We start from the raw sequence: 21,104 nt of genomic DNA, 5'->3' as shown, positions 1-21,104 counted from the left end.
AATAACTTTTGTGATGCAAAAGATACCATCAAGCAAATGAAAATAGACTGGAAGAAAATATTTGCAAATCAAACATCTGATAAGGGATTTGTAGCCAGAATACATGAAGAACTCTTACAACTCATAATAAAAAGACAACCTAATTGCAAAACAAGCAAAGGAACTGAATAGACATTTCTCCAAAATAGACATGCAAATGGTCAATAAAACCAAGTTGCTCAACATTATTAGTCAACAGGGAAATGCAAATCAAAACCAAAATGAGATACCACTTCACACCACTAGGATGGCAACAATCAAAAAGACAAGTGTCAGTAACAATATGGGGTCTTTGGAAGCCCTGTAAACTGCTGGTGGAAATGTAAAATGGTGCAAATGCTTTGGGAAGCAGTTTGGCGGTTCTTCAAAAGGTTAGACAGAGTGTTACACTGTATTCATTAATTCATATGAAATGTCCAGAATAGGCAAATTATATAGAGATAGAGACAGAGAAAGTAGTTAATGTTAGCCCTGTTCATCTAATTAGGGCTAGAGATGTGAGAACAAATAGAAAGTAACTGTGAGTGGGTACTGGGTTTCCTTGGGGGGGGGGGTATGGAAGTGTTCTAAGGTTATTATTGATCAATGTCACCCCCTTAAATTTAATTTCTAAATTAAAAAAAGAAAGAAAATATTCTAAGGTTGATAGAGGTGAGGGCTTCACGACTCAGTGAATACACTAAAAGCCAGTGAATTGTGTGAGATACAAGTTTTGTTTTAATAAAGCCTATACACACAACGTGTACACATGCATACACACATATATACACATATACTATTTTTTGTGTGTGTTAAAGAGACAAAAAGAGAGACAGAGAGGGGGACAGAGAGGGACAGATAGGAAGAAGGAGATGTGAGAAGCATCAATTCTTTGTTGCAGATCCTTTGTCTCCTTAGTTGTTCCTTGATTGCTTTCTCATATGTGCCTTGATGATGGGGAGGGCAATGCAGAATGAGTGACCCCTTGCTCAAGACATTGACCTTAGGCTCAAGCCAGCAACCTTGGGGCTTCAAGCCAGCGACCTTGGGTACAGGCTGGTGAGCCCACACTCAAGCTGGATGAGCCTGCACTCAAGCCGACAACCCTGGGGTTTCAAATATGGGCCCTCCGCACCCCAGTCCGAAGCCCCATCCACTGTGCCACCGCCTCAGGCCATAGACATATTTTATATGTATATATAACTATGAGTTTCATGTAAAGTCCAGCCAATGCCAAGAATGAAATGAACCTCCTGCAGGTGCTCTGCTTCAGCATAGTGTATGTATGTGCTGGAGGTGGACTGAAAAGCAACGAGATGATTTTTTAAAAAACAATTTCATTGAGATATAATTTACATGTGAGAAAATATTCCTATTTGAAATTCACAGCTTAATGAGTTTTGACAAATGTAAACATCAGCGCAATCAAGACACAGAACATTTTTATTACCCCAAAGTCCCCTTATGCATCTTCATCTGTGCCCCAGTGCCCAGACCAGGGCAACCATTCATCTCCTGTGTTATCACAAGTTAGTTTTGCCTTTTCTGTAATTTCATATAATTTAAATAATGTAGTGAGGACTAACTTGAGTCTGTCTTTTTTAAAAAAAACTCAGCTTAATATATTTTATATTCAACCATGTTGTTATAGGTATCTCTAGTCTATTGCTTTTTTACTGCTGATAGTATTACATCATATGAATATTTTTCTATAATTTGTTTTCCATTTACCTGCTGATGAACATTTGGGATTTTCCTGATTTGGGTTGTTATGAAGATTAATGTATGAGTTTTGTGTGGACGTATGTTGTTGTTGTGAATGGTAAACACATAGAAGTGGAAACATACTCACTTCTCTTCCACTCTCCTCCCATCCTCCCTTCCCTAACCTACAGCAAGCACTAGTCTGTTCTCCATTTCAATAATTTTGTTATTTCCAGAATGTTACATTCAAATGGAGTCATAAATGGGGTGACATACAAATGGGATCTAATGGTAAGTGTATGCTCGACTTTGTAAAAAACTTCGCCCTTCCAAGCTGACTTCCAGAATGTTAAGCCGTTTTACACAGCTGCCAGCAATATATAAGGCTTATGTCTTTTAAATCTGAGCCATCCTAGTGGGTATCTCATTATGGTTTTTAAATTGCATTTCCTTGGTGACTAATTAAATCGAGCATCTTTGTGTGTATTTTTTGGCCATTCATGCATCTTCCTTTGTAAAATGTCTGTCCAAACTTTTGCCTATTTAAAAAGTTGAATTGATTCTTTATCACTGAGTTGTAGGAGTCTTTTATTCATTCTGAATTCAAATCCTTTATCAGCTATTTTATCTTAGTCCATGGCTAGAAATTTAATTTTCTTAATGGTGTCTTTTTTATTTTTTTTTTAATTTGAGAAAGAGAGAAGCATCAATTTGTATTCCACTTGGTTGTCCTATTTAGTTTTGTATTCATTGATTGCTTCTTGTACATGCCCTGACCAGGGGTCAAACTCCTCAGCACCCCCAGGATGATGTTTTATCCATTGAGCCATCCAGCCAGGGCAATGGTGTCTTTCTTAATAGTGTTTTTGATGAAATCCAATGTATCCATTTTTTCTTTTATTTTTTTACACTTTTTGTATCCTAAGAAATCTTTACCTACCCTAAAGTTGCAAAGATTTCCCATGACTTCTAGAAATCACATAGTTTTAATTTTTATCTATGTCAAGTTAATTCCTGTGTCTAGTTCAAAGCAAGGGTACAGGTTCATCTTTGAATATGAGTATCAAGTTTTCTAGCACCATTTATTAAAGAGGACTGCCTCCCCACCAAAATACTTTTAAGCATCTTTCCAAACCCACAGGATCTCCCATGTTTCCCTTTTATCGCCACACTCACTTCTCTTCCACACTCCTCCCATCCTCCCTTTTCTAACCTCCAGCAACCACTGGTCTGGTCTCCATTTCCATAATTTTGTCATTTCCAGAATGTTACATGCAAATGGAGTCATAGAGGATATAGCTTCTTGGGGTTGGCTTTTCATTCTTCTGCATTTACCCACATACAAGGCTCTTGCTTCATTTAAGGGGCTCGTTGATATGGTTGGCCATGCCTTGTAAGAAGAGGTCTGCGGGTGGAGAATTTTGTCAGTGTTTGTTTCTCAGGAAAAGTTTGTATTTCATGTTTCTTTTCATAGGATACTTTGACTGTATATAGAGTTTTTTGTTAACAGTTATTTTTTTTTCAACACTTCAAAGATATCCTTTCATTTTCTTCTGGCTTAAAAAGTTTCTGGCAAGAAGAAGTACTTAGACATCCTTATCTTTGCTCTTCTGTGTGTACTGTGTCTCTGTCTGTATGTAATATTTTTCTGTTCTTGAAATTTTCTCAGTATAAACTCTTCTCAATAATTTGATCATAAATTCCTTTGGTGTGATTTTCTTTTGTTGTTATAATGCTTGGGGATTAGAGAAATGCTTGGATATGTGAGTTCATAATTTTCACAGAATTTGGAAAGTTTTTAGCCATTATTCCTTCTATCTTTTTTAACCCCCCTCCCTTTCTGAGATTCTCAGTACATGCATATTTATAAGATCTGTTTAAAAGGCCTTGTTTGTTACTTCTATCTTCTCTGATATTTTGGGTCTGTTTCTATTAACTGATCTTTCTCTTAATTATCTTGGCATCACAGCTAATGTTTATTAAGCAATTATCGTGACCCAGGCACAGTACGTTACAAGCTTATTTTTTTTAACCCTTAAAATAACACTAAGAGGTACTCAGAATGTATTATCCCTCTTCCAAAGTATGACCAGAAGCTCAAAGGGAGAAAGTTACCTGGGGCTACCCAGCTAATTAGTAGCAGAACTGGGACCAGAATCCAAAGGCAGTGTTTTCATCCAGTGATGATTTTTGTTTTGGGGGGGGCTTTTTGTTTGTTTGTTTTTGCTTTAATGCATGCCTCGTAATTTTCCAACATAAATGCAGGAAATTGTAGCATTTATGTTGTTGAATGGTGGATTTTGTTGTTTTTAATGAATGTTGTTTAGTCCTATGAGTTTTTTGGTCTCTGTGGCATGCCTTTGATGTTCAACAAGGATCCTTCATTCTGGCTGGTTAGAACTCAAACTTCTACCAGCTCTTTTTTTTTTTTTTTTACCTCTGGGAATTACTCCACTTACAAGCACTTGATCATTCTTTTCAACCCTACAGTTTGTACTCAGCTGTGGATATAAGAGGACCTCTATGCAGATCCTGAGCATTTTCTACACAGCACATTCCAGTCACCTCAGCCTCTCCAAATCCCAATTTCTATCTCCTCAACTCAGCGATACCACCATGCTCTGCTTGGTCTGTGCTGTGGTCCAAAAAGTGCCTCCAGGCACAAACCTCGTTCTGTCAGAGGGTTATCTCATTTGATTCCCTTCTCTGAGGGGTGCTAGAACCATACTGCCCATTGTCTAATATCTGAAAAGAGCTGTTTCCAAAATGTCTGGTTTTCTAGTTGTTGACAGCAGGGGAGCAAGCACAGTCCCACTGCGCTCTCATACCTGGATGCAGAAGTAATGCCGTGACAAAACTCCGGGCTGCCTCTTCCTTCCCCGACCCCATCCCAAAACTGTCTCTGTTGTATTCAATATTCAAGACTTGGTTTAGGCCTGTTGCTTTTCTCTTAACCTAGAGCACTGTGGGCTCCCCAGCACTAGAAAAAGCACAAGGTCTCCCAATCTAGGGTCTGAGCTCTCTCTCCCATGGGTGATCAGTGTCACCCAGCTGCCCTCCCCTGACCCTTATCTTAAATACATACTCACATCTCTGCTGAAAGCTGTGGCCTGTTAGTCAGTAAGCTCTGCCCTCAATGTTCTTATCCTGGTTTCAGCATCTTACTAGTCATTACATACCTCATTCGTGTACATGTCAAGTCTCAAATCTTCGCTCCTTTTCTTTTTCAGTATCTGTTATCAAGCTGAAGGTTCTCTGACAGGGGGGCGTGAAGCTGTCTGTTATAGAGTGACCCTTTCTAATATCACTCTGATTTGCAATGATATTGATACATTCTTCCTGCTGTAGTTGTCTTTTTCTCTCCCTGCTCAGCACTGACACATTTCACAGCTGTGAGGTCATTAGGTTTGAGGGTACATAATCTTCACTTGGACTCATCACCCCTCCACACCCATCCTTCCTTAGGATGGCTGGCTGGCACTGCCTTTGGATACTGGTGCCAGTTCTGCCACGAATTAGCTGGGTAGCCCTAGGCAATTTACATACACCCCCTTTTAGAGCTTCTGGTCATACTTTGAAATAGGGATAAAACATCCTGAGTATCTCTTAGGATTATTTGAAGGGGTAAAGAAGATAGGCCGTGTAAAGTACTGTGCCTGGGCCATGGTAAGTGCTTAATAAATGTTAGCTATGATGGTGACAATTAAAGCTAGCCCTTACATCCCCATTACACACCATCCTCTATCTGGTCTGATGATTACAATTATTCCCTAACCACCAGACACCTTCAATCTCCCTTCACTCCTGCTTCTTAACATTCTCAATTCTAAAAGATTTCCCCTATTTAAAAAAAAAAAAAAAAAGGAGTATGTTCCTGTCTTCCAGACTCCAGCTCTTCATAAACACAATTTAACAATTCTATGACTCATATCTACTTTGTTCTTAACTCCCTTTATTCTAGCTTTTATCCCCAACAATTTAATTGTCTCTAAAAATCACCGATGATCTCTGAGCTACATTAAGCGGCCTTTTATAAGTCCTACTAGTCTTTGGATTCTTTGCAGCTTTTGACAGAATTGCTTACTCATTTTTGGCTACCATAATCACTAAGTTGTCTGTTTTCGCTTCCTTCCTGGATAGATTGAATCATTCCTACTCCCTTTATCTCCTGAGAAATATTATTATTCACACTCTTGTAATAGCCGTATTGTGAGTGTAACGAAATTTCTTACTCCTCAACCTTGGAGTTGACCATGTTACTTAATTTGAAAAATGAGATATTAGAAAGTGCACTATGAACAAAGGTTTGTAATGTGCTTGCATAGCTGAAAACTCCCTCTAGTACCCTGCCTATGAGAAGGACATCCATTTGTTCAAGAACATAAAAAGAAAAAAAAATATATGAAACAAATAATGAGAAATTGCTCCAGATACTGCAGATAATCATAAAGAGATTTATCATCATAAAAGATTTAAAGAATTTTTAAAATTCAAATACACCAATAAGTACAAAGACACTAAGATGTTTGTAACAAGTCTAGACAAAATATTAGTAAATATAAACCATATAAGCAGAACTGATAGCCTCTCACTCATTTATTAAGCTTTCAGGTGATTCTAATGCACAGCCACGCCAAAGAGTGGTTGGTCTACTAAACCACGTACGATGTTTTATTTCCCTGGCCGGCAGTGTATTAGGCCTCAGTGTGTAAAATGATTCTGGCCAATGAGGAACAAAAGAAAGTCTGCTGGGGGTGGAGGTTGAAGCTGTTGGGAAAAGTTCCCTCACTTTTCAAAGGAGTCAAAGGAAAAAAGTTGTCTTATTCTTCTGCTGGGCACTGTTGCACCTGCACGTGAACCAGGAACTCTAGCAGAGAGCAGAGCTGATGCGGAAGGCAGAGCAGAGAGACAGAAGGAACGTGAGGCTGCCTTTGAGCCACTGAGCTAAAGAGTTGAAGAAGCTACGCATTAGTGCATCTTATAATATAAGATGGTGCATTTTCTTAATGTTCAAGCCAATTGGAGTTAGAAACTTCTGTTTGTATATAAAAATGTCTTGACTGACCACCAAGTAAGATTTATCCTAGAAACTATAAGAATAGAATATTATTAGATATTAGAAATTAATATTACTAGACATTAAAGTTAATACACCTACTGTAATATTAGAAACCTAGCAAATATGCCACACTTTCATCTATATAAACTACAGAAAAATTCTCCCAAAGGTTCTCTGAAAACATGATTGAGGACATTTTCTACAGCATTGGTTGTGGTGTCAGCCAAGGGAGGTGACCTGGATAAGGAAAATGTAGTTTTGCACTAATTGCCTTCTGTGCAGAATCACATTAGAAGTAATATGAAAGATTTTTACCATATTACTAAAATTTTAATTATTATTATTTTATTTAAGTGAGAGGAAGGGAGATAGTGAGACAGACTCCTACATGCACCTCATCCAGAATCCACCCAGCAACCCTGTCTGGGGCTGATGCTCAAGTACCGAGCTATTTTTAGTACCTGAGACTGATGCTTCCATTTAATGGAGCTTTCGTCAGTGCCCAGAGCCATGCTCAAACCAAATCAAGCCACTGGCTGCAGGAGGGGAAAAAGGAGAGATGGAGGAGAGGAAAGAGGGAGAAGCAGATGGTCATTTCTCCTGTGTGCCCTGCCTGGGAATTGAACCCAATATGTCCCTATGCCAGGCCAACACTCTATCCATTGAGCCACCAGCCAGGGCCTTGATTGTTTTTAAAAGATTTCTATATATATTTATACATAGTAGCATAGATATAATGTCAAAGACCATGGTGTTGAATGAAACAAAAAGAAGTCATGATATTCATAGCACAATACTTTTATAGAAATTAAACACACACACCCTTACATATACATATTGCCTCACTGTATATTTCTCAAGAATGCACATATCTCTAAATATACAAATAGAAAGTTAAATGGTGAGTTAAAGAAAATAATAATAATAATAATAATAACAAAAAGAAGGCCTTGTTAGACCAAGATTTCAAATGTTCCGTACTCCAGGGAATATGACTAACTCTATTCTCTATGCCTGAAATAAGGGGAAGGAGGAGACAGAGGAAAGGAGAAAGAAAGGAATGAAGGAAAGAAGGAGAATGAATACCTACTGATGTAATTCACCACCTTAATAAGTTAAAATAAAATATGCATTGTTCTCAGGAGACACAGATGAAGCATTCAATAAAACTTACCATAAATTATTCTTAAGAAGCCAAGATTTAAAAAGCACTGGTTCAACTATAAAGAGCATCTATCAGAAACCTACAGTCAACATTATTCCCAATGGTCTAACTTTAAAAGCTTACCCTTTAAAGTCAAGAACAAAGGAAGAAAGACTATTATGACCACTACTATTGAATAATATACTGAATGTTAAACGTCAATAAGAACAAAGAGTGATAATGATTTGATAATAAGCTAAAATTGTAGGTATAGATTATATATTTATCTACACAGAAAACAAAAGAATCATCAGGAAAAAAACATTAGAAAGAATAGGAGGGTTCAAGAAGACTGCTGGATATAAACTCTGCACGCACGCAAAAACCAACAGCATTATTTTAAGACGCAATAATTAATTAGAAAACTTAAGTAGAAAAAGAGAGACCATTCACAATAGAAACAAGCAAAGTAAAACTTCTAGGAATAAATCTAACATAAATGTAGAAAATATTAATGGAAAAAATTACCAAAACATTATCATAAAAAAGTTTTTAATTCTTGAATAAATGGAGAAGTAAATCATTCATTCTAAGACTTAACATTATTAAAATGTTACTTCTTTGCAAATTGCTCTAAGTAATAAAGGTGACTGAGTCCAAGCAAATTCCCAAGATCTTTTAGAGAACTTTGACTAATTTTAAATTTTCAATATAAGAATAACAGTATGTGAAAAATTAAGTTAATTTTTAAAAGAAGAGCATTAAGGAAAACCGATCTGGTTAAAATAGATTAAACATCTATATTAAAGTAGACATCGATGCAGTGATGGACAGAATGCTGGGTCAGCTTAAAAAATGCTGGAAACATCATTGGCATCCCCAACTTCACAGCCCAAAACTGAACCCCTCATCTACCCTCCCCACTCCCATCCTAAACTTACCCTTCCAGAATCTTCCCCTTTCCAGTTGACAGATACTCTTTGGAATCTGGCTGTTTAACACAGGAGGTCAAGTCCTCTGCCTGTTTCCCTAGGATTCAATTCTTCACCCCTCCACAGATGGGGGGAAAACCATGACATATTCCCTGAAATTGTGCTAAAATGGTCAGGGGTAACTGGGACCATAGGAAAACCTGAAATCCCTTCCTTTTACTTCTCTACTTTCACAAAGTTCCCCTGAGACTCCCCATATCTGTGGGACCTTTGGTTTTATGGACTTCTCTTGAGAGGCATGAAAATGTGGCTGCATTTAATGTCCATGAACAGAAGGAGGAAAACAGTGCAATCCCTATTCTTTCAAGGAGCACTAATGCAACTAAGAGCACCAGGTAGCCAGCTCCGACAGGGCTGTGAGGGATATCTAGTTTTTTCAAGGGCCTCCTCAGTCCCTTGGTGTTGGCAAGCACCCCTGTAAGCACACTCTGCCTCTAGCGGTCACAGTAAAAATTGACTCAATTTCTCATGTGTGCAATGTAAAACAAAGAAACAAATGAATGAAAAAAACAGAAACAAACTCATAGATACAGACCACAGATTGGTGGCTACCAGAGAAGAAGGCGGTTGGGGGAGAGCAACATGGGTAAAGAAGATCAAATACACGGTGACAGATGAAAACTAGACTTTTGGCAGTGAGCATGCTACTGTATAGACAGATAGCAAATTATAATGTTATACAGCTGAAAATTATGTCATGCTATTAACCAATGTTATCTCAGTTAAAAATGTCAAATCAAAATGGATTAAGCATGCCAGCTTGTCTTCTCCACCCCTCCTCCTTTCCTGTCATTTAACCCTAGCTCTCAGCCTGCGTTAAGCAACTCCAAGGTAATTTGGTGATTCCTCTTTCTTGAAGGAAATCTAACTCAACTTAGAGTGTGGCTCTTCCTCTGAATTAAAAATATATTTTTTTCATTTATTGATTTTAGAGAGAGTAGAAGTGGGAAAGAAAGACAGACAGAAACATCGAGCCATTTCTGTATATCCCCTGACCGGGGATCAAACCTGCAACCTTTGCATACAAGGACGATGTTCTAACCAACCAAGCTATCTGGCCAGGGACTGAATTTTTTTTTAAAGGCACCACCACCACCAACTTTGATTTCCACAGTTCACCAGGCAGGATAAATAACTTGTGTGCAGAAAGAGCTATTTGCTCTTAGAGACAGAAGGCAGCTTTCTAGAAATTTAGATATGCCTTCCATCATGAGAACTATAACTGATCTGGTCATCTGAGTGGAGAAGGGGGGACAAGAGCAGGGACACAGGGCAGATGACAGGGATGCAGAGTCTAAAGCAGGACCCTGGGTGCAGCCCACAGGAAGTCTCATCATGCAGAAATCAGCCAGGAAAGCAACTCTGGGTCCCCCCTGTCATGGGGGAATGAATGAAGCTACCACTTCAGGAGCTGGGCAGGGCCTTGAAGTCTTCAGCTTGCAGGGAACACAACGCCTCATTTTCCACGCCTGCCTCAAGGCTCACCAGCTTCATCAGCAACAGTACTGAGAACACCTAAAAGTTCACCCATCACCATCCACAAGCTCCTCCCGAAATCTGCTCCCTTTTTCTCCCCATGTGATTCCATACAAATTCTTCAATCCTTTTGTTCTGCAAATAACTGACAAACTCCCATGTGCATGTTACTGTATTACCTTCCGAGGAAGATATAAAAGATATCTATAGCCTCTGAACTCATACTCACCATTGGAAATGGCTACTACTTAATTTATGTTCTGTCTACCCCACTAGACCATAAGCTCCGGGACAGGACAACGGGGCCCTTGTCCGTCTTGCCCATCACTGTATTTTAATCAGAGAATGTCTAAAACACATGTAGTACGGATGAATGATTCCTCTCCTCCTGTCACTGATAATATAAGCCAAACACACAAATGCACATAAATTAATTAAATACATAAATAATGAATTCACCTAATTTTCTTCCTAAATTATTAATCTAGTGTATGAATTCAATATTATACTCAGTTATTTCTATATGTTGGCCAGCTTTGGACTTTATGACATCTCCGGCTAAGAGAACTAACTCCTTTAGACATTGTTAAAAAGAGGTGCTCAAACATTCTCACAGAATAGTGATGTGGCAAAGCCCACTCCCATGAGAGAAAGAAGTTTCAATAGAGGGAGCAGAGAACCTCAGGACAGAGGCAGAGAAAGTTAGCTTCGGAAAAAAATCATCTTTCCCACCACCCACGAGCACATCTAACCTTTTTCTCGCACCTGAAGACCAAAAGAAGCCCCCCCCCCCCCGAGAATCTCAGAGGCTCAGATCTAGGTTTGCAGATGCTACAACAGGCTCAAGTGGCAGACCTGCTGGGGCCCTGCAACATTCAAGATCAGAAGAGGAACTTGCTGGCTCCTCTGCTGGCGGTCAGAGAAGCTTTTGGTGTACCTGTGACAGCCCAGGGGGAAAGGAGACGCAGACACGGGGAGGCTGCGTAATAGGAGCGAGAATCACGCCCTTACTGGCGGAGCATTCATGATGGAGGGTGGCTGAGGTTTCTCTTTGTTGGGAAAGAATCGATGCTTGCGCCTAAACTCCAGCCTAATTAGAAGGCACATCAGGCAGAATCTCTAGCTGTGTTCAGCCCCGAAAAGAAAAAGCATCACCACATTATCACTCTGCAAAGTGGAGTCACTAATACCCAGTAAAACACGGAAACTGTGAAAGAGCCTGCCAAACACGCAGCCACAGGACTTAACAGGAGCACGTGACGGGAGAATGAGTAATAAACTCCTGCTGCCGCGGTGGGGGCTAAAACGAATAGATCCTGCCCTAAAAAATGGAGTTGCCTAATTTTCTATCTAAATTACAAATCCAATGGACCAGAAACAAGCACTAGGTATGAAGTTGGGGGAAGGGAGTATTTAGAAAAACTTCCAGTGGAGGGCTAGAAATTTTCAGGGAAATGAATGCAGATAAATTCACTCACAGGCACGAATCTCAGCACCTCACACCAGTGACTTTGTGCTAGTAAAGACAAAGGACGCCATCAAGGGTTTGCTTCCGATTTGCAAGAAAAGCTTTTTCTTGGCAACATGTGTGGGTCTTACCTAGTCAGCCTGGCTCGTGCACGTTGGTGCTTGGTTACAGAGACTATACCAGATCGGAGGGTGAAGGAGTTTCTCTACAAAACCACTCTTGGCGCTGGAACACCAAAGTACACACCTGTCAGCTTTCCTCGTGGGCAAGACCCCATGTGCTCTGTGTCTCACCAAGGGTGGCAGTGGGATTCTAGAGTCAGAAGCCAGGTTTGAATCCTGAGCCCACTGTTCCTAGCTGTGCAACCTTGAGCAAGCTGCTTGATGTCTTTTCATCTCCCCTCGCCTATTATATTGCATACTTCACAGTGTCAAGAGAATTAAGAAAAGGCTTTGCAATGTATCTGGAAAAAGCTAGGCAGATTCACAGGCTTATGATACTATGTCTTGGGCAGCCCAGTTTTGGCAACTCCAAGTCTGTTTTGTTGGACTGTTCAGGAAAAGGAGAGAGTCTAGTATGAAGTCTGAAATGCAAGAGTTTCCATAGAAAATGAATGACTGCTGAATGAGGTTTATCAAAGGATTAAACAGAGATGGTTTAATTAAACCAAGAGCTTAGCTTTGATCTGGTCTGATGCAAACCTCCTCCTGCCAGGCCATGCTCTGGACAATGGTCCACCAGTCTCTTCAGTTAGGCAGCCACTAACAGCTCTAAGCCAGGCCCTTGGATGCCCATGTCAGGTCCAGGGAGAAAAAAAACAACTGGGGAGCAGCAAAGAGAGAGAAAACTTATTACATCCACAAGTACATGTGTGCACAGCGGCAGGGCTGTTACCCTTTGGAAAGGACAGAGCCCTCAGCAAAGCTTACTCTAATGACAGGCAAGGACCATGCCTGGCCACAGCCATCTTTGGCTCCAACACCATCAGATCCAATGATATGTTATCTACACCTCAGGAAGCCTCTTTTCAAAAGCATCTTAAGAGGTCCTCTCTTCCCCCATGAACTAGCACCTGCAGAGCATCTGAGAGGTCATAAAGCACTCCTGCACGCCTTCTCGTGAACCTTGAGAAGCCCTAGTAGGCAGAAAGTTCATTCCAGCTCCATCATATAAATGAGGAACCCAGAGCTCAGGGAGATGAGGTGTCTCTGCCCAAGAACACACAACTCAGAGCTGGCTTCAGACCCTAGACTGATCTGTCCTCGATCTCATAGTCATCCACACTGCCGGTGGGAGAAGGACAGCAGCAGCCACACCTGCCTGTCCACCTGCGCCACTGTCCTCACTCTGCAGGTCTTCCCTGGAGCCATGCTTGCCTCAGGGAAGCACCCCTCCCCCACCATCAGGGTGGGGGAGACTAAATGCCACTGCACAAATTGCCCTGCTCTCTGCCAGGTGTTCAGACCAGTTTGTACCACAATTTCTGAGCTGAAGCTTGATGGCATTTTCAGATGAGTGTCTTCCATCCCTTCCAGAGGAGACACTAGGCAGAGGGGAGAGGGCAGTGGCTAGCCAACTGTGCATGAGCTCCACTCTTTCAGGAACACAGGGAAAATACTTACATGGCCCCGACAGTTACTCAAACCACCGAAGGGCAATTTCTCAGTTAAGTTTTTGAAGGTCATACCAATTCCTAATTACCTTCAGGAGGCACTACCGAGAACAGAGCAAGACTGGGACTGAAAGTAAACGCCCACCTTAAACCCTGCCCCCGCCCTTTTCCCTTACCCAGCCCCAGTCACATGTTTCATTCCCTGATATGCTGGAACTCATTTGCAAACCAAGCTCATTGTTTTTGCAAATGCAGTGCTGTCTGCCAGGGAGATGCCTATTCCTCCTCTTAGAGCTGTTCAGATGACATCATTCCTTCTTTCAGTCACCTCCTCATGCAAATAGCTAAAGCTTCTTTGGCTCTCAGACAGTCACCATTCCCACCAATGGCTCCCCCAGTCGTGCCTCCAGCCTAGCACTGGTCACACTGTATTTTTTTCTTTTACAAATACATTTCCTCATGTAAAAATGTTTGAGTCAATTTAAAAATAATGTTAAGTAAATAATAATACATGTTAAACTAGGATATGACTAAAAGAGACCCAGAAATGACTAGAGTTTGGAAAACAAGTTTGTGGATTCTACTAACCTCTCATAGCCAATATGATGTCTTATTGGTTTTGTTCAGAAGTGTCTCCAGACAGAGCCCTTTTTATCTTATCACAACTTAATTCAGATGCCGACCCACTTAATAAGTATTTATTTTTTGGCCCTGGCTGGTTGGTTAGTGGTAGCATTGACCTGGCGTGTGGATGTCCTGGGTTCGATTCCCAATCAGGGCACACAGGAGAAGTGACCATCTGCTTCTCCCCCCCACACACACTCTTCTCTCTTTCTCTTTCTCTTTCTCTCTCTTCCCCTCCCACAGCCATGACTTGATTGATTAAAGCACGTTGGCCCTGGGCGCTGAGGATGGCTCCCGGAGCCTCAGCCCCAGACAGGTGTTGTCAGATCCCAGTCAGGGCACATGCGGGAGTCTGTCTCTCTATTTCCCCTCTTCTCACTTAAATTTAAAACAAACAAACAACAACAACAAAACACACACACATTTTTTTTTACATCACTGATCCTTTTCCCCACTGGTCCCTACCCTCAAGGGGCTCATAAATTCTTGAAGGAGTTAGATAAGTGAGCAAACCATTATAATATAGCATGATGAATGTGATGAAAAGGGTCATCACAGAGCGCTTTGGGAGAGACACAGACTCCAGCCTAGGAGGCTAGAGAAACGTGATCATCGGAGCTGAGTCTTGAAGAACTTGCAGAAGTTAGCAAAAGAAGAGAAGAAAGTTTAGGTAAAGAGGCAACTAATTCTTGTGCTCTTCATTCCTTTACATAGATCTGTTTCCATGCAGTATCATTTTTTATTTTTCTGTTTGAAGGACTTCTGTTTGCATTTTTATAGTGCTGGTCTATATTGGTAATAAATCTTTTGAGATTTTGTATGTCTGAAATGTCTTCATTTCATCTTTATTTTTGAAAGATATTTTTGCTGGATACAGATTCTAGTTTGTCATTTTCTTCCTCTCAGTGCTTTAGAGACAGTGCTCCATTGTCCATTTCCAGTGAGAAATCTGATATATTTATTCCTCAGTATATAACTTCTCTCTGGTTGCTTTAAAATTTTTCTTTCTGTCACTGATTTTGAGCAATTTGATTATGGTGTGCTTTGGAATAAGTAGGTTACACCCCTTTCCTATGTTTCTTGTGTTTGGAATGTTCTGGGTTCTTGGATCTGTGAATTCATAGTTTTCATCAAGTTTGGGAATTTTTCAGCCATTTAGTTTTTCAAATATTGTTTCTGTCCACTCTTCAAGTTTAAGGACTCCAATTAAATGTACATTAGTCCCTTGAAGTTGTGCCATAGCTCACTAATGCTCTGTTCATGTTTTTTTGTTTGTTTTGTTTTTGTGACAGAGACAGAGAGAGGGACAGACAGGGACAGACAGACAGGAAGGGAGATGAGAAGCATCAGTTCTTCATTGTGGCACCTGCACTGCCCATTGATTGCTTTCTCATATGTGCCTTGATGGGGGGGGGGGCTACAGAAGAGCGAGTTCCCCCTTGCTCAAGCCAGCAACCTTGGCCTTCGGGCTCAAATCAGCAGCCATTGGGCTCAATCCTGTGACCATGGGGTCATATCTATGATTCCATGCTCAAGCCAGTGACCTACCCTGCTCACGCTCAAGCTGTGAGCCTGCACTCAAACATGAGCCTGTGCTCAAGCCAACGACCTCAGGATTTCAAATTTGGGTCCTATGTGTCCCAGTCTGATGCTCTATCCACTGTATCACTGCCTGGTCAGGCAACTCTGTTCATTTTTAAAAGTCTTTTCTCTCTCTGAGTTTCATTTTCAATAGTTTTTATTGCTATGCCTTCAAGTTCATTAATCTTTTCTTCTGCAATGTCTAGAGTCTACCTCTGCATTTAATCCTATGCAGTGCATGTTTTAAACTTAAACATTGCACTTTTCATCTCTAGAAGCTTGATTTAAAACTTTAAAATCTTTCTGTGTCTCTACTTAACTTTTGGAACATATGGATTACAGTTAGAGTGATTAATATAATGTCTTTGTCTACTATTTCTAACAACTATATTAGTTTCTGGGTCAGATTTGACTGTTTGGCTTTCTCTTACATCATGCATTGTATTTTCCTCCTTTTTCGTATAACTAATAACTTTTTATTGAATTCCAGACTGTGAATTTGACACTTTTGGGTGCTGGATATTTTTGTATTCCTATAAATAGTTTTGAGCTGGGGCACAGTTAAGTTACCTGGAAACAGTTTGATCCTTATTGGTCTTACTTTTGAGATTTGGCAAGAGGGACCAGAGCAGTATTCAGTCTTAAGTTACTAAGGAAAGACCCTCCTGAAAACTCAGCCCAATGCCCATGAGTCTAGTCTAGGGGCTGGAAAAAGGCACTATTCTCAGCCCTGTATGAGCCCCAAGCACTATTTTCTTAATCCTTTTGGGTGTCCTTTCCCTATACTTGGGTAGTTTCTTCATTCATATCAGTGGTCTAATGAGGACTCAAGGAGAGACTGCATATCTCAGAGTTCTCGCTCTCTCTGCCACCTTCTCCTGTCTGATCCTCTATTCTGTGATAGCTAACTGCTTTTATCTGGCCCAGACTCTCAGCTACAGCTTCTCAGACTCTGCTCCTGCCTGAGATCCCCCTCCCTGTCCACAGCCTGGAAATCCTCCCAGGGTGTAAGCTGGAGCAATCACAGGGCTAACCTCACCTATCTGCTGTGTCTCAGAGATCACTGCACGATGCCCACTATCGTGAAAAGCATTGTTGCATATCTTTATCTAATTTTTGTTTTGTTTTCAAGTAGGAGGAGGGTAATTCAGTCTCTGTTACTCAAACTTGGCTTAATCAACCACAAGGTGGGTTTTTTTTAATTTTTTAAAATTTATTCATTTTAGATAGGAGAGAGAGTAAGAGACAGAGACAGAGAGAGAGAAGGGGGGAAGAGCAGGAAGCATCAACTCCCATATGTGCCTTGACCAGACAAGTGCAGGATTTCGAACCGGCAACCTCAGCGTTCCAGGTCGACGCTTTATCCACTGTGCCACCACAAGGTGTTTTAATACTGGGCTTATGCATCTATCTTCTCACTTGCCTCTGAGCTCCTTAAAGGTAGGGTCTATGTTTTACTTATCTTCATATCTTTACAAATGCTTGGTACACAGTGTAGACACAATAATAACCAGCAAAGGCTAACTCAGTATCCTAGATGTGTGCCGCCCTTTGCCATTGCTTTGACCTCAGTGAGGGGGATGGCATGGCAAGAGTGATCCACTGGATACTTACAGCACCTCAGGGGTGAAGAGACTACACAGGCCCTCCACTTGACCTTTTTATGAAACATCAAAAAGTATAACTACGGCATCCTTAATGGCCATCATAAGCTGATTTGGTGTTTAGGTGGGAAAGTTAGGTTATATATGAAGTATCATGTCTCATCTGTATGTAGAACACTTTGCAATGGAAGGCCTCTCTGGCTCCTAATGAACTCCTTATACACACCCATTGCCAACAGGGGTCTGGAGACAAAGACACCAGGACTACCAAATACAGGGAAAAGATCAACGCTGAGAGCAGACAATGAAGTAGAGGTGGAATCAAAGAAAAAACATGGCTCACGCCAAAGAAAATGGCTCTCCGGTGGAGGCTACTGAAAAGGCAGAGGGGCTCAGGCCCTTTGTTTCCTGGCTTCATGTTCCTCCTTGGTTCTCACATTGTTCTAGCCTAGCAGGACCAACACTCTGTCTTTGTTTTTCCAGCAGAGCCAACTCACATGTAGACACACGCACGCATGCACACACACACCCACTAACCCACATCATGGGGCTGAGATGAACATAGACAGGTCATTAGCCAAGCATCCTATAGTGATGCTGCAGGTGGCCACCCGAGATCCTAGATAATGTTCCAGGATGTCAACAACCGTTACTGGTGTTGCCTACTCTGAGTACAGGGTGCGTGAGAAGAAACTTAATACACGTTACAAGGAGCTTTTATCAGAACAACCTCTGTGAACCCTCGCATTTCTAGACCATAGTTAAGATAGGACCATGCTACCCCATTTTAAATACAGGAGCTAAAACCCAAAATGATTAAGTGACAAAATCTAGAACTGGTGTTCTCAGTCCTTAACTCTGTGAACTTAGCCTCAACTACCCTACACCATGGGTAACTGATGAAGTTGGTGTCATCAATGTATGGGATCCTTTTTTAAATGTTAGCTAATAGTCCCCCACCTTGAGAAAATCTGATCAGTACCAAAAATAAACCCCTTGGGAAAATCTGACCAATAGCAGACTGAGGGCAGTTGCCCCCGAACCCCTCTAAGCAGTTCAAGGTAAAGTATAGTAGACCTACAAGCTAAAAGGTTGTCCAGAGACTGGAAGTGTTTCTCCTTTCATTTCTTTGCCCTCTCCACCTTGGACAGACTGGCTGAAGAGCAGAATCAGGCCAGTGAGTGACAGAATAAGGAAAGAACAGGGTCCTGGACCCCATAGCTTCTGCTAAATCTCTAAAGAAGTGAGTTTATTTTACATATAAACTGAAGATATAGGGCTAAAAATGGAGGCCTTTTCCAGAAAGCTAAATGGAACCTGCCTAGCAACCGGAAGTGGGAACATTCTGGGTTCCTGCATCCAGCATCCCAGGGTGCAGTTCAGCTTTCTCTAGGAGAATTCATGTTGACCTGATACATAAAGAAAGAAGATAAGAAAGAAAAAAAAGGATAAAAGAGGCAGGGAAGGAGGGAGGAGGAAAGAACAGGAACAAAAGAGGAAAAGAAAGTGAGGCAGGAGAGCACGAAGCTAGGAATATTTTGAGGCCAGTAGAATGGGGAAACAGAGACAGATAGCTGGCCAAACTGGCCGAGCAATTCACAGATACTGAAGGTCACTTCTCTGGAGGTAACATCTGGGCCTCAGTTGTATTTCTATTGAGATCTCCCCTAAGACCTCCCATAAACAATTAGCTTTTAAAACCCCTCAAAACGAAGGACCCAGCACATGCTCTTTCTCCCAGGAGCCTGCCTGCACCGTTCCCCTCCCCCCCTCTTCTCTCCCCACAGGCGTGCATCTCCTAAACTCTAAGGGTCCCTGCACGACTTGCAGCTAAGGAAGCAATGGGCAGTGGCAGCTCGTTCTGGGCTAAGCCCTGAACCTGTCTCCAGGGCCCCCTTTTTCTGACTTCCCAGTGAGCTAAAGCAGCCCCTCCCTGGCTCGTGTCTTTCCCTTGAGGTTTCTAGAGAACCAAAGCTGCCCCACTTAGGCTCTGTCCTTTCTGTCTCTCCTGAGCCCTTTCTTGTTTCACTGTCCTCAGCTTTCATAAATGGACTCTCAAAATCACCTGGGCTTGTGTTGTGAAATCTTTCCTGCATGAAGCCACGAATCCACACACTACTGGCTGGCCCTAGGCAGACCCAAAGGGCCATGTCCCCTTTCTGGTAGCAAAAGGAAAATGAGAAAAAGGAAAAAGGCAGGCTTTGTTTTCCTGTTACCACATGGGCTAACACCTAGATGACTCACACTTAGATGAGTCAAGGACAACTTGACCGCAATGATCCAGAGGACAGAGGGGGGGGTTGGTCTCCAAGTGAGCAAAGGGCCATTTTGGGAAAAGAATCAGCCAGCTGTGCTTCCTTCAGCAGAGAAGTGAGTGAAAATCCTCTTATTTGCGAGCAGAAGAAATTGAATGGACCAAACACAAAACTGGGAAGGAGAAGAAAGATTGTGCAGTGTCTAGCTTAAAAACCTCTCAGTTCAAGACAAATAATTCTCCATTCTGACTAGCTTGGTTACAATCCCATCAGGAGGCAGGAGATTACATGGGATCCACTTTAGAGACTGTGCCCACTCCAAACGCTGTGCAGTGCCCTGCACAGCAGGGCAGGGAAGTCACCTGAGCTTTCCCAGGCTGTGACAATGATGCCCAGTCTTCCCACAGGCTCCCATGGAGCAGGAAATGGGACAGGAGCCCCACAATGATCTTCTAATGAGGCAAGATCATTTACTGTGAGATTGATATGGATTTTGTATTGCTCTGGCCATGGTTTTCTCAACTCCAAGTGGTGTGGGACCCTGTGTGTCACTTGCTTTGGGGGGGAGGGGAGTGTCTGTGGGGGAGGGGAAGTATATTCAGAAGAACAAAAATCAAAGCCTGCCTTCAGACACCTTCCTCTCCTAAACTTTTGTTTCCTGCCATTCTGAGGACTTTTAGGGGTCATGCCACAGAGAAAGGCAAGAGGCAGAGTTGGGAGAGAGAACTCAGGCTCTAAGACCAGAAGGGGACCCAAGTCAGGGGACTCTAAGAAGAGAGGGTTTCCTCACAGGCAGGGGAAGATGGCCAGGCCTCTGGAGGGACTAGTGGGAGTGGCCAAGTAGTGACCAGCCAGGACAGCCCTTCAGCTGCCTCTTCCAAAAACATCTGGCTTGCCTCATGCCTTTCTAAATAACTCTGAGTCACTCCATTCGGTTTTTATCTTTATGAATTGCATTATGTTAAAAAGTACTCAAAATATGTCCACCGCTGTGAAAGGCTTGGACACCTCATTTGTTAAACAGATGTGTTTGCAGCAGCTGTCTCTTATCCACGGATCTGACCTGCCTGCTGACTGTCACTTATTGATAATATCACTTTCTAAGGACAACACTGTTTCCTTGTACAAATGGAGTATCTGATCCACTGAGCTGTACATCTGGCAAGGGCAGAAAATGTATCCTCTACTTTATTTTACACAAAACAATAAATATTTATAACCTCAGTCTCGTGGAAGGTACAGAAACATGAAAAGGCACGGTTTTACCTCCTGTGCTTTACAATCTTGAGAAACATGTTAAGCAACACAACCTGCAAGTGAGTGGTAAATGCAAATAGTATTGGCTTTCAGCACCACGGGGGCCTGGAGGAGTGGGGTTCGTGATACCCTAGCAGGGAGCTGGCAGAATGCAGAACTCAGCCAGTGCCCACTGTGGCCAGGCCCTGTGCCAGGTATGTGGAATCATGAGCTCATTTAGGACGACAAGACTCCCTGAGGAGAGTCCTGGCAACAACTTTTTTTTATAAATGAGGCAACTCATGTTCATGGTAAATGAACCTAGAATTTG

General features: G+C 41.8%; 1 protein-coding gene across 2 annotated transcripts in view; it reads right to left on the bottom strand.

Moving 5' to 3' along the window:
* KCNH1 (potassium voltage-gated channel subfamily H member 1) overlaps positions 1-21,104 on the bottom strand; it is a 334,319-nt gene that overhangs the window by 155,090 nt on the left and 158,125 nt on the right. The gene's annotated exons all lie outside the window — the stretch shown is intronic.

Source organism: Saccopteryx leptura, chromosome 2, assembly GCF_036850995.1.
Source record: "Saccopteryx leptura isolate mSacLep1 chromosome 2, mSacLep1_pri_phased_curated, whole genome shotgun sequence".
NCBI classification, from domain to species: Eukaryota; Metazoa; Chordata; class Mammalia; order Chiroptera; family Emballonuridae; genus Saccopteryx; species Saccopteryx leptura.
The sequence above is the reverse complement of the archived record's forward strand: the minus strand, read 5'-3'. Positions and strand labels throughout refer to the sequence as shown.